The 13736-nt window shown below is 40.5% G+C and overlaps 1 protein-coding gene across 2 annotated transcripts in view; it reads left to right on the forward strand.

Annotated features, from left to right (window-relative positions):
- MND1 (meiotic nuclear divisions 1) overlaps positions 1-13736 on the forward strand; it is an 80484-nt gene that overhangs the window by 17843 nt on the left and 48905 nt on the right. The window lies entirely within an intron of this gene.

A 13736-nucleotide genomic window follows, 5' to 3' on the forward strand; every position in this document is an offset into this window, starting at 1 on the left:
TTCCAAGAGTTCCTTCAATAGCCCGTCACATTTTGTTGAGCTATTTTGTATCCTTTTACAAGACTGATGCCATGAATTATCATGTAGAACTTAGGGTGCAGTGGTCCCCCCCTTATCTGAGGAAATACATGCCAAGACCCCCTGGTGGATGCCTGAAACCATGGGAAGTACTGAATCCTATGCAGGCTATGTTTCTTCTTATGTGTACATACCTGTGATGAAGTTTACCTTAGAAATTAGGCACAGTAAGAAATGAACAGCAACTAGTAGTAAAATAGGACAGTTATAACAATAACAATGTGAACATGGTCTCTCTCTGAAGACATCTTACTGTGCAGATTTAGTGCCCTTTCCATCTCAATGAAGCACTTGTCATGCCCTGTGGCTGTAACTTGTGCAGTTTGAGGTGCACAGCAGAACTCGCCCAGATTTCTTTTTCCTTCTTCACAGTTTCATGGAGAGAAGATGCATTCTCCGTCTGCAACCTCAGCATACGATTTTTTTCTCTCCTTATTAAGTTAAGAACTTTCACCTTTTCACTTAAAGGAAGCTCTTTGCAGCATCTCTTTAGCATATCTGAGTTGCGTGCATCGTGCTTTGGAGCCATGACCAAGTAGAATGATGGTCAGGTGAGCACAGGCACTGTGGTCCCTTGACAGTAACCCTGTAGGCTGCGGGAGTGCTAAGTGACTGACAGGCAGGATGTGCTGCCCGGAGTGACCGTGTCCCGTGCAGGGCGGGGCGGGGCAAGGCTTGTCACTGCTCAGGATAGCACGCGGTTTAAAACTTATGGAATTTTCCTTCTGGTATTTCCACACTGTACTTGACCACAGGTAACTGAAACCACAGGTAAAAGGGGACTATACTATATAGGCAAGGGATGCAATTTTAGGGAAAGTCCTGTGGACTTTTTTGGGAAGGGAGGATGAGTCCTGATTTTCTGGAAGGTAACAGTAACAGGAAAAGTTAATTAACAATAGTAAATTAATTTCTCTCTGGAGATTGCGTTGAGACTGTGTTTATTCACAGGAAAATCCTCCTGAAACACCACTTTTTAAAATGAAGCGCCTGTGTTCAACGTTATGGTGAACCTTCTTTCTGTCAGTGTTCTTAATTACAAGCAACACAAACTACCTCTGGTTAACATTAGCAGAAAAGAAATTTATTAAAAGATGTAAGATGGACTTGCAGAATCCCTGGGAAGGATGGACGCAGTTCTAAGAGTAGGCAGGACCTGAGGGAAGGTGCACGGCCAGACCCCTACTAGGACGCACCGTGAAGCCTTTCTGGTGAGGGCACTGCTGCTTCACACTTTGCACCCAGCTTGGCATTGCTGACCTCAGACGATAACCTCGGGTTTATGTGTATGTGTGTGTGTGTATCCTCTTTCAGATTCTTTTCTGAAGTGTTTATGTGTATGTGTGTGTTTATTACACAGCAGGACCTTGTTGTTTATGCTGCATTTTTTTCCTTGCTAGGAAGTAACATGCATATTCATCACTCAGCAGTTTTTTTAACTTGTGCAATTAAAAACTTTATATAAGGTGATTTCTTTTTAGGCCTTATTACATTTTCCTGTCTTCATGGTTTTTTGTTGTTCTTATCCCCTTTGAAAATTCCCTTGTCTTTCCTTTCTACTTAGTTCTAAATGTCCCTTCTCAGAGACTTTCTCAAGCTCCCTTAGCGTACTGTGTTCTTGCCCTTCTCTAAACCCCTGTAGTGTTTTTCGTCTTACCATAAATAAAATGTACAGCTTTGGCAAATATTTCTGGTTGTCCAATAAACATTTTCCCATTTTTCATTACTAACAAAACATTACTATGTTGAAGGAGCAGAAAACGTTAATCTTCCCAGAGTCCCTTGCATCTATGAATGGCAATGGGAAACAGATTTGATGAATGAGATGTAAGTGAAGAGTAGCTTTGCGATTTCTGGGAAAATGTTCACTTTCATGATCAAGGCAAACCCTTTCCTCTTTTCCATGATATGGACCTGAGATCATACTGTGCCGATGTCCCTAAGAATGGCCGGGCCTGAGTTGACAGGGCTCGGGTCCCTGGTGGCGTTTTGGCACCCTGAGCAGGCCTTGGACAGCCTCACCTCTGGACTTCACGTTGCATAAGAAAGTTAAGCCCCTGCTTCATCTAGTTTTAGCCAAATACTCTCTTTGCATTCTAAAAGGATGTATTCTAAGTGGATAAATTTGCTTTAAATATTTTTTTTAATTTAAATGTGACTTAGCTCATGTATTATCTGTTGCTGTGAAACAGAACTACATGCCCCAAAACTTCATGCCTTAAGGAAACAAACATTAGTATCTCACCATTTCTGTAGGTCAGGAATCCAGGCATGGTTTAGTTAGACTCCAAGCCTCACGTGAGGGGACTTCTCTGGTGGTCCAGTGGTTAAGGATCCGTCTTACAGTGCAGGGGACACAGGTTCAATCCCTGGTCTGGGAAGATCCCATGTGCTGTGGAGCAGCTAAGCCTGTTTCACAACAAGAGAGTTGGTGCACTGCAAGAGAGGCCCCGCGCAATGCAGCAGGTCTTGTGTGCCACAGCTAAGGCCTGACAAAGCCAAATAAATACATATTAAAAAAAGAAAAGTCTCACTGAGGCTGTGGTCAAACTCTTGGCCAGGACTGTATTCTCATCAGAAGGCATGTCTGGGAGATTTACTTCTGAACTCAGACTTAATGGTTATTGGATTTAGTTCTTTGCTGGCTGTTGGACTGAGACCTTCAGTTCCTGAAAGTATTGGGCTGATGGCCTGAATTCCTTGGTAGCGTTTGTGCGTAGAGTGTCCAAGACAGAAGCCATAGGGGTTTTTGTAACTTAGTCTTGAAGGGACTCACCTCTGCCTCATTCTGTTCCCTAGAAACAGATTTAGTTCACACTGAGGGAGAGATTATACATGGGCATAAATACCAAGAGACAAGGATCATTGGGACCATCTTAAAGGATACATACCACAAATTTTTCATTCTTCTAACTTCCCAAATGTATAAATCTTTTTATTTGTTTTTAAAAATAGCTTTATTGAGGAATAATTGACATACCCAAACTCATACTTAAAGTTTATAAACTTAAGTTTTGACATATGTGTACATCCATGGAACCATCACCACAGTCAAGCTAAGGAGCATACCCATCACCCCTAGAATTTCTTCATTCCCATTCTCTCTTTCCTGCCTAGCCCCAATCCCTGACACACACTGCTTCCCCTACCCTGTTCCTCAGGCAACTGCTGATTTACTTTCTGTCATTATACATTAGTTTATATTTCCTACAGTTTTAGATCAGTGGATCGTGCAATACATACTCTTTCCTGCCTTCTTTTACTCAGCATAGCTAAGATATATCCATGTTGCTGTATATATTACTCATACATTTTTATTGTTAAGTAGTATTTTGTTGTATAGATTTACAACAGTTGTTTACCTGTTGATGGACATTAGGGGTTTTGTTTGTTTTAGTTTCGGGTTATTAGAAATAAAGCTTCTATGAATATGTATATATGTCTTTGTATAGACATATGTTTTCATTTATATTGGGTAAATACCTAGGGACAGAATGGCTGGATCATATGGTAGGGGTATGATTAGCTTTTTAAGAGATTGCCAGATGGTGTTCCAAAGTGTCTGCGCCATTTTCCATTCCTACAGCAGTGTGTGTGTTCTGGTCTCTCCATATGCTCACTGATACTTGGGATGACACCCCTTCTAGTAAGTATGTAGTGATATCTTGTAATTTCCATTTCTCCAGGTTAGTTCTTTGCACATTCTAGATACAAATCCTTTATCAGATAACTGCTTTCCAAATGTTTTCTCCCGGTCTTTGGTTGTCTTTTCATTTACTTAACTGTGTTTAGAAGAGCCGATATTTTAAGTTTAAAGGAAGTTCAGTTTATCTATCAACTTGTTTCTTTATGGTTTGTGTTTCTGGTGTTGTATCTTACCTTCTTCCAGACAGTTATTCATGCCTGAAATTAGGCCTAACAAGTGCTAATTAAGCATTTCTTTTTTGACTTTGTAAACCAGAGATAATCTGGAGCATTGTATGCTTTTTATTTCTTTGCCTCATTTAGCAAGTGAAGGAATTTTGCAAAAAAGTAAGCAAGAGATTCTTGCTAGTATAAAGAATCTATTTTTAATAAGTGAACTTAATATCATTGTTTATTCTCAATAAGGGATAGAATGTTCTAATTAGTTTCTGTCAATATTTTCCTCTCCCTACTGGTTTGAAAGTTGGGATCCAGTGTTTTTTGTGACATACTCCTGTTCCCAATGCCCCATTTACAAGCTGGAGATCAAAGCTTAATTTCATGCACTTGCTCCAGAAATCACAGTTAAGTCAGAGGCCATCACATAGGTCCTATACCTTCTGTTCTCAGCTCTGCAGAGTGAGATTTTGACATGTCATTCATAAAAGATTGATAGCGTTTGGCATTTGCAGTTAATAACTTTTTTTAAGAAACAAAAACAGTACCGTTTCACTGACCTAAACCTACTTTATTTTTTCACTGAAATTTGAGAAGGAATGCCAGTATCATACTATGCCCCTCAACTATGGTTCTGAAGAGAGCTTATCATTTTAGAGAAACAGAAAGGCTTAATGGGAAGAGAAGTAGTTAGAAATCAAACATGGATTGAAATCACAGTTTTAACTTTTTGCTAGTTGTAAGGATCTTGGAAAAGTGTCTTACGCTTTTAAAGCCTTAAAGTTTCCCAAATTTGTAAAAAAAAAAAAAAAAGAGAGAGAGAGATTATACTTACTTCAAAGGGTTGTGTGGATTAAGTAGTATATGTAAAGTGCCAGTGTACATAGGCACTCAGTGTATGGTGGCTGGAGGTTTGACTAAATTAGTACTCATCTCAGAGTATATACGCTAAGTTTATTTGCTCAATCAGAAAAAGTATTTGAGGGTCTACTGTGTGCAAAACATTTTACCAGACTGGAGGTAATTCAAAAAAGTAGAAATGAGTATCTTTACATGCTTTACTAAGAAAGAACCTGTAACCTGTGCTGAAGATAAGATACACACAATACACATGAAAGAGTGAAATGAAGAGTGAAAAGTATTAAGTGGCTGACTGCCGGATGAGCGATAGAGATTAAAAGTATTGCAAGAAGAGGTCATGGGATTTATATATAGACGTCACTGTTAATGTTGAATTGAAGCAGATTCCAAATTCAAGGCTGCACTGAAAGATCAGTTTGTTCAACATATTGCCAAAGTAAAATGTTAACTTCTTTTGAGTTTCTTGTTAATTACTTCCAGATTAGGGAGAGGGAGCTCTTAGTTTCCCCCACCACCCCCATCATTCTGTTCTGCTTTGGTTCTGCCAGTGATTCCAGTTAGGTACAGAAATGTACTTGTCTCTTGAGAATGGGCGATTTTTGTAAGTCTGAAAATTAAATCAGGAAACATTTTTCTGTCTTGCCTTTAGGTTGTATGTGTTGCTCACTATTAAAGACAATCTAAAAGCCTCATGGTTATAATTTTTGTTTCTCTAAGATAGCAAAGAAGCTATCAACTGCGTGTGGGTTGCATTCACTGCTTCTACAGAAACACTGTGTGCCTCCTCTGTATATGTGTGGTACTAAGTTCTTTGAGCAATATAAAAAATGATAAAATGTGTGTTTCATGTTGAGATAATTTATATTTACTTGGTAAGGCAAGATAAATACTTTATACAGTTAATTAACTTTTAATGAAAAGACATTGTTAATTAACTTTTATGAAAAAAAAAGTCTATATAGTTAAGGAAAAGTTATTAGAAATGGTTCTTTTGAGCTGAAAGTTGCCTCAGTGTAGATGGATGGAGAAGATTACTGAGGGGGACAGAGGGAGCCACTGATGTTCTTGATGATGATAGCCAGACTTGACTGAGCAGTCAGTCAGGGAGTTTTAAGAGTTTGTCTTAGTCCATTCAGGCTGCTGTAACAAAATGCCACAGATTGGGTAGCTTATAAACAACAGAAATTTATTTCTTATAGTTCTGGGCTGGAAGTGAATGACAATTAGAAGAAACAAAAGATGTGAGGTTAGTCTTAATGAAAACAGTCCGCTGACTTGGGGTTCCGTTAGTGCTGCTGCAAGCCTGTGTAGCAGTTCTTAACTGATGTTTCATATTTAAAGGGTCAGAATTACGGAAATCATACTCTTTCTTTTGTTTTCTTGCTCTGCTGAGGCCTTCCTTAGTTCTTCATCCAAGTTCTGATTGCAGCCCATTTATTACTAGTGGAAGGTAGTTTGGGGGTCAGGTTTTCTAGGAGTCAGTTTATGACCAGCATTTCATTTTGAAATCCACACTAAATGGGGTTTCAGACACAGGGTATGGGTTTGGGGAGACACTAAGAGAGTCTCAGGATAATTTTTTTAAATTTTACCAGTTTTTAGAAATGAGTAAAGATGTGCTGCCAACTCCATGGGAAGTTAAAACTATTTTAAGTCAAAAAATACATTTAATACACCTAACCCACCAAGCGTCATAGTTTAGCCCAGCCTATCGTATAAGGACTCAGAACATTTAAACACTAGCCTACAATCGGGCAAAATCATCTGTCACAAAGACTTTTATAATAAAGTGTTGAATATCATATATAATTTATTGAATACTGAAAGTGAAAAACAGAAGTGTTCTCTGGGTACAGAGTGGTTGTAAGTGTGTTGGTTGCGTACCCGGGGGATGACGTGGCTGACCGGAAGCTGTGGCTCACTGCCGCTGTCCAGCATGCAGCGTCGCGGGGAGTGTGTATTGCCTGTCGCTAGACCGGGACAGGAACCGAACTCCAAGCTCCAAATATGGTCTCTACTGAATGTGGACTGCTTTTGCACCATCATAGAGTTGTAAAGTCATTAAGTCAAACCATCTTAAGTTGGGAACCATCAGTATATAAAATCATTTATTGCTAAAACTGAGTGGATAAAGAATAGGTCCACTCGAGCTGTGTGGACAACTTGAAATGTTTTTGAATAAAAATACCTCTTTTGAAATTCGTTCAGTTCAGTAAATGTGTAGTGAATGCTTGCTGTGGCAGGCGTTGTGACTGAGGGGGGCTAATAGTGAATAAGGTAGCTCCGGTCCTCCAGGACCTCACCATCTGGTGAGGAGAGACCCCGGTCACCAGACCCCGGCCACATAATGGGATAATGTACAGCATGGGGGAGGATGGTAGAGGGTGAACGTTCTGCTGAGGAAAGGCTTTACAGTTAAGGAAGGAAACATTTAGGTTTGTTCTGGAAAGGGGTGAGTCCAGAAGGGAGTCGAGGGTGAAGGACATTCTGGGTACAGAGACCCGTATGTTAACGTAGTGGAGCACAGTGGCTTACGAGAGTGGACTCTAGACCCAGACTCTAGGCTCAAATCCTACTTCTTCCATTTACTGGAAACATCTTGTGTCTCTGTTTTCTCTATTAAGTGGTCCTAATATTTCCTACTTCACAGGTTGGTTGTGACAATTAAATGTGTTGTATATAACTGCCTACAACAATGACTAATGCATAGTAAGTGCTTTAACTTGTTCTTATATGCCAAGACAGGATAGATATGTGTAGAACTGCATAATATATGAGAAAATCTTGACTTGTTTTGTACTGCTCAGTTGAATGTGAGGGGTGAGTGTTGTTATTGTTCAGTCGCTAAGTCATGTCCAACTCTTGCAACTCCATGGACTTAAGCTCACTGGGATCCACTGTCCTTGTGATTTCCCAGGCAAGAGTACTGGAGTGGGTTGCCATTTCCTTCTCCAGGGGATCTTCCCAACCCAGGGATCAAATTTGCGCCTCCTGCATTGACAGACAGATTCTTTACCACTGACCCACCAGGGAAGCCTGATAGTGAAGGGCTCTGTGTCTGAAGCTGAAGAATTCTGAGTAGGGAAGTGAAATGATCAGAGCCTTATGTAAGAAAGATGCTTCCATTGGCAGTATGGAGGCTACGTAGGGGTGTGCACTGTGCAATTATCCCGCTAGTGGCCGTCCCAGGCCCACTCTGCTCCAATAAAAGGGCTTTTTTGCCCCTCCTGTGCCATGATGGTATGGATGGTAACCTGTGGGGCTGCTTCTTCCCGGGGTTCTAGATAGGAAGTGGTGGATTTTCTCTATTCCTGTGCCCTCCAGGTTTTCTAGGGGCTCTGTAGTTGCACTCCTTTTTCTGTGGTTGTAGCTAATCTTACAGTACCAAAGAGGGTAAATCAGGGCCCTTCTCAGAAACTCTCAACAGTGTCTAAGTTCTTCCTTTCCTCCTAGACTCTCCTGCGTCTCTGTCTTCAATTTGTCATTTGAAGAGGACAGAACAGGACTGGTTCTGGCTGGTCTTACATTTTTCTGGCCTAAACCTAGACTTTGACTTTTGGAAAAAAAAAAAAAGAAAAAAAATCTCATGGATCCTCTGTGTGCTGTCACTGAAGTTTGTTCAGGCTCAGCTAGAGCATTTATTACTCTTGTCGTATTTACACATCTCTCTCTTGTATTAGGTATGTGTCTCAGACATAAGATAAACGCCATATCTTCAATTTTCTCTTCCCCAAACCTAATACTAATCCTAAGCAGGCATTTAATCATGTAAACAAATGAGTGAATGAACACATCAGACAACTAACCAGCTTCTAAACCATCTTATCAGCCTGAAAGTTGATGTTTAATGAAAATGTTTGGTAAAGAATGCTTTTGTCTAGAAATAAATGGAACATCTGACTAACAGTGGCTTAAATAAATGGAAGTTTATTTTTCTCACATTAAATCAAAAGGTAGGTATCTGTTAATGTTGATCAGTGTTTCGCTGGTATCCGTCAGCATCTTTGGGGTCCCTTATGGTTATGAGATGGCCACCATAGCTATTCTTGTCATAGCTGAAGAATGATATGGCAGAGGGGAAAGGGAAGTGACAGGAATGTTGTCTCTTAACAGGAATACGAAAGAAAACTTTCTCAGACCTCTCCAACAGACTTTGGCTTAAATCTGTAGACTGAAACAGTGTCTCTGTAAACACTGTAGTTTCCTCTCTATAGAGGAAACTAGGAGTGGAAGTGGGTAGGGGAGGAAGGAGGTTGGGAATGGCTTAGATGACTCAGTCAACTGAAAGGATTGCAGGCCTAGTAGTATAAATAGGATGCTGTTTTATGAGAGTGTAAAGTTCTGTAACTGCAGCACAGTTGATCAGATAGTAGTGTTTAATGGTAATGTAGTCTGTCCGCAGTGAATATGTGAGCTGTACAGAAAACATTCTGCTTTATCGTTGACTTTTTTCCCTTTGGTTGCAGGGCTGATACAGGGCATCAACAAAATAATATTTGCATTTTGACATTTCCTTTCAATAGAGAAATACTTGGCCAGTTTCTTACTTGAACAGATAATCCCTTTTTTGCTATTTTAGATGTGAAACTGAAAGTCGCTCAGTCTGTCCGACTCTTTGCAACCCCATGTACTGGAGCCTGCCAGGCTCCTCTATCCATGGAATTCTCCAGGCCAGAATACTGGAGTGGGTAGCTGTTCCTTCTCTAGGGGATCTTCCCAACCCAAGGATCGAACCCAGGTCTTCTGCATTGCAGGCAGATTCTTTACCATCTGAGCCACCAGGGAAGCTGCACAAATACATTTTTGTTGATGTGGTCACATTTTGTCTACCGAGATTTTTCTTTTTTTAAGTATCAGAGACTCTTATTTGTTTTAGAAATCTTAGTTTCTTCATTGAAAGGTTTTTCTTTATCAAAAATACCATTTATTCTCATCCTTTGTTTCATAGCATTAATGTTAAGTAACGGCTATATATATAGCTCAAAATGTAGTTTTTTATAAAGAAATATTTTGAAAATCTAGTTTGGCTGTGCTGGGTCTTTGTTGTTGCAGGCAGGCTTGCTCTAGTTTTGGTGAGCAGGGACTAATCTATAAATATATATTATATTTATAATATATAAATATAAAATATAAAGGACTCTAAAGAAAGCTGAGCCCCGAAGAATTGATACTTTTGAACTGTGGTGTTGGAGAGGACTCTTTGAGAGTCCCTTGGACTGCAAGGAGATCCAACCAGTCCATCCTAAAGGAGATCAGTCCTGGGTGTTCATTGGAAGGACTGATGCTGAAGCTGAAACTCCAGTACTTTCACCACCTGATGCGAAGAACTGACTCTTTGAAAAGGCCCTGATGCTGGGAAAGATTGAAGGCGGGAGTAAAAGGGGACGACAGAAGATGAGATGGGTGGATGGCATCACCGACTCAATGGACATGGGTTTGAACAAGCTCTGGGAGTTGGTGATGGACAGGGAGGCCTGGCGTGCTGCGGTCCATGGGATCGCAAAGAGTCGGACGCGACTGAGCGACTGAGCTGGGGCTGCTCTCTGTTTGCGGCACACGGGCTTCTCATCGTGGTGGCTTCTCTTGTTGTGGAGCAGAGGCTCTAGAGCATGTGGGCTTCTGTGATCGCGACTCACAGGCTCAATAGTTAGCACGCACGGGCTTAGTTGCTCTATGGCATATGGATTCTTCCCGGATCAGGGACAGAACTGATGTCCCCTGCATTGGCAGGTGGATTGTTAACCACCGCACCAGCAGGGAAGTCCAGAATATAAGGGTTTTTTTTTCCCTTTAAGTTACCTCACTTGAAGTTGTTCTGGACATTGTTTATTTAGAATGTTGACAAATTTAATGTATTAGTATGGTGCCCAGAAGGACAGGATTTTCAGTGAAAAACATAGCCTTTGATATCCAGATGAGCTGGATTAAACCAGCAGCATTGCCATTTACTACCTGTCAAATTACCCGGTCTTTCTGGATCTCAGTTTCTTAATCTGTAAAATGGCAATATCAAAACTTCCAATGAGGTCCTGTGTGTGCTGCCTCCTCTCCAGGCCTAGCTCTCTGGAGGCCGTCAGTGGCAGCTGCTGTAACAGGTAAGTACTCCTGACAGTGAGGAGCACTCAGAAACCGGATGGCATTTGTAGTTTGTTGCTCATCACTGCTTTTATTTACTTGAAGGAAGGGAAGAGAAAATGAAGAAAGTGACAAAACGTTTTTGAAGTGAAATTACTTGCTGCTTTAGTTAAGATTATCAAGTTATATTCGGTTTATTAAAGTGTTTATTTTGTAGAAAATAGTTCAACTTTCTCCCTCTTAAAAAAACAGTTTTATATTTATCTCTCGCTTACTGGCCCCATATACCTTTGTTAATGGGAGAAGAATTCCACTGTTTTGCAGTGGTAAGCCAGCGAGTCACCACCTAGTGGCACAATCACATTATAAGTTTCCTAACTATATTTAACCAGCATTCCAAAATGGACTTTTCTTATCCAATAAAACTATATCTGTAGCCAATATTTACTATATTTATAGCCAATAAAACTATATACTATATAAGTAATATATCAAATTCATGCCAGTTTTTCTCAGTGGACATTCTATTTTGATTGTATTGGGCTATAACCTTTTCAAGTAATTTTTAATCAGGATTAAAAGTCACCACTAAACATTTTAATGATTCCATTCTTGATTTATAATTTTTGGTATCTCTTTCAAAAGATAAGAAAGAACGTTTTATTTTTGTGGCATTTGATATCTTTAAGTTCACAAATTTGTAAAAAAAAAAAAAGTTGGCAACTTTTCATTTCTCCTCTTTAATAAGTTAAATTACAAAACTACTTACTACTTACTATTTGTAGTTCTTAAGTAAAATTACCAGTTCTTTTAGGAATTTTGATATTACTGCCTTGATGGAAAAGATTAAGAGCATTAGGTCTTAGCTTTTCAAACTTTTCATATGGATATTTTTAAACCTACTACCTTTCTTCACCAAGGCCACCTGTGCTTGATCATACCTTATGGCAAGTCTGTGTGTTTTCCATTGATGAGCACTTATGTTGCTTCCATATCTTGGCTATTGTGAATATTGCTACAATGAACATAGGGATGCATATATCTTTTTGATTAGTAATTTGGTTTCTTTGGAGAAATACCCAGAAGTGGAATTGCTCAGTTGTATGGTAGTTCTAGTTTTAATTTTTTGAGGAAACTCCATACTATTTTTCAATAGTGGCAGTGCCAGCTTACATTTCCACCAACAGTGCACGAGGGTTCTCTTCTCCATGTCCTCAGTTCAGTTCAGTCGCTCAGTTGTGTCCGACTTGTTGCGACCCCATGTACTGCAGCACGCCAGGCCTCCCTGTCCATCACCAACTCCCAGAATTTACCCAAACTCAGGTCCATCGAGTCAGTGATGCCATCCAACCGTCTCATCCTCTGTCGTCCCCTTCTCCTCCCGCCTTCAATCTTTTCCAGCATCAGGGTCTTTTCAAATGAGTCAATTCTTTGCAGCAGGTGGCCAAAGTATTGGAGTTTCCGCTTCAGCTTCAGCCCTTCCAATGAATATTCAGAACTGATTTCCTTTAGGATGGACTCGTAGGGTCTCCTTGCAGTCCAAGGGGCTTTCAAGAGTCTTCTCTAACACCACAGTTCAAAAGCATCAATTCTTTGGTGCTCAGCTTTCTTTATAACTAACTAGACAGACCTTTGTTAGCAAGTAATGTCTCTGCTTTTTAATATGCTGTCTAGGTTGGTCATAACTTTCCTTCCAAGGAGTAATTGTCTTTTAATTTCATGGCTGCAATCACCATCTGCAGTGATTTTGGAGCCCAGAAAAATAGTCAGCCACTATTTCCACTGTTTCCCCATCTATTTGCCGTGAAGTGATGGGACCAGATGCCATGATCTTTGTTTTCAGAATGTTGAGTTTTAAGCCACCTTTTTCACTCTCCTTTCACTTTCATCAAGAGGCTCTTTAAGTTCTTCTTCACTTTCTGCCATAAGGGTGGTGTCATCTGAATATCTGAGGTTATTGATATTTCTCCCAGCAATCTTGAATCCAGCTTGTGCTTCATCCAGTCCAGAGTTTCTCATCATCCTCACCACACTTATTTCTTATGTTTTCGATGATACCATTCTGACAGGGGAGCGGTGATACTGTCTTGTTAAATGGCTGCTCTGGTCTTGGCTGCTGCAGGTGGGCCTTCTCCAGTTGTGTCGAGCAGGAGCTACTCTCTAGTTGGGACGCACAGGCTCAGTAGTTGTGCAGGGGCTTTGTTGCTCCATGGCATGTGGGATCTTCCTGGGCCAAGGATTGAACCCGTGACCCTTGGGTTGGCATGCAGACTCTACCACTGAGCCACCAGGGAAGCCCTCACTGTGGTTTTGATTTGCATTTCTTTAATGATTAGTGATTTTGAGCATCTTTTCATGTGTCTGTTGTCCATTTGTATATCTTCTTTGGAAAATTATCTATTCAGATACTCTGCTCATTGAGTTATTTGTTTTTTAATATTGGGTTATATGAGTCTTAGGATCTTCCCTGTAGCTCAGACAGTAAAGAATCTGCCTGCAGTACAGGAGACCCAGGTTTGATATCTGGGTTGGGAAGATCCTCTGAAGAAGGGAATGGCAGTTCACTCCAGTATTCTTGCCTGGAGAATCCCATGGACAGAGGAAACTGGCAGGCAAGAATCCCATGGACAGAGGAGCCTGGTGGGCTACAGGCCGTGGGGTCACAAAGAATCAGACATGACTGAGCGACTAACACTACTATATGAGTTCTTGTTATATTTTGGATAGTAACCCTTTATTGGATATGTCCCTCATAGCTCAGTCGTTAAAGAATCTGCCTACATTGCAGAAGACCCAGGTTTGATTCCTGGGTCAGGAAGATCCTCTGGAGAGGGAAATGGCAACCCACTCCAGTATTGTCA

The sequence above is a fragment of the Cervus elaphus genome, chromosome 5 (genome assembly GCF_910594005.1).
Source record: "Cervus elaphus chromosome 5, mCerEla1.1, whole genome shotgun sequence".
NCBI classification, from domain to species: Eukaryota; Metazoa; Chordata; class Mammalia; order Artiodactyla; family Cervidae; genus Cervus; species Cervus elaphus.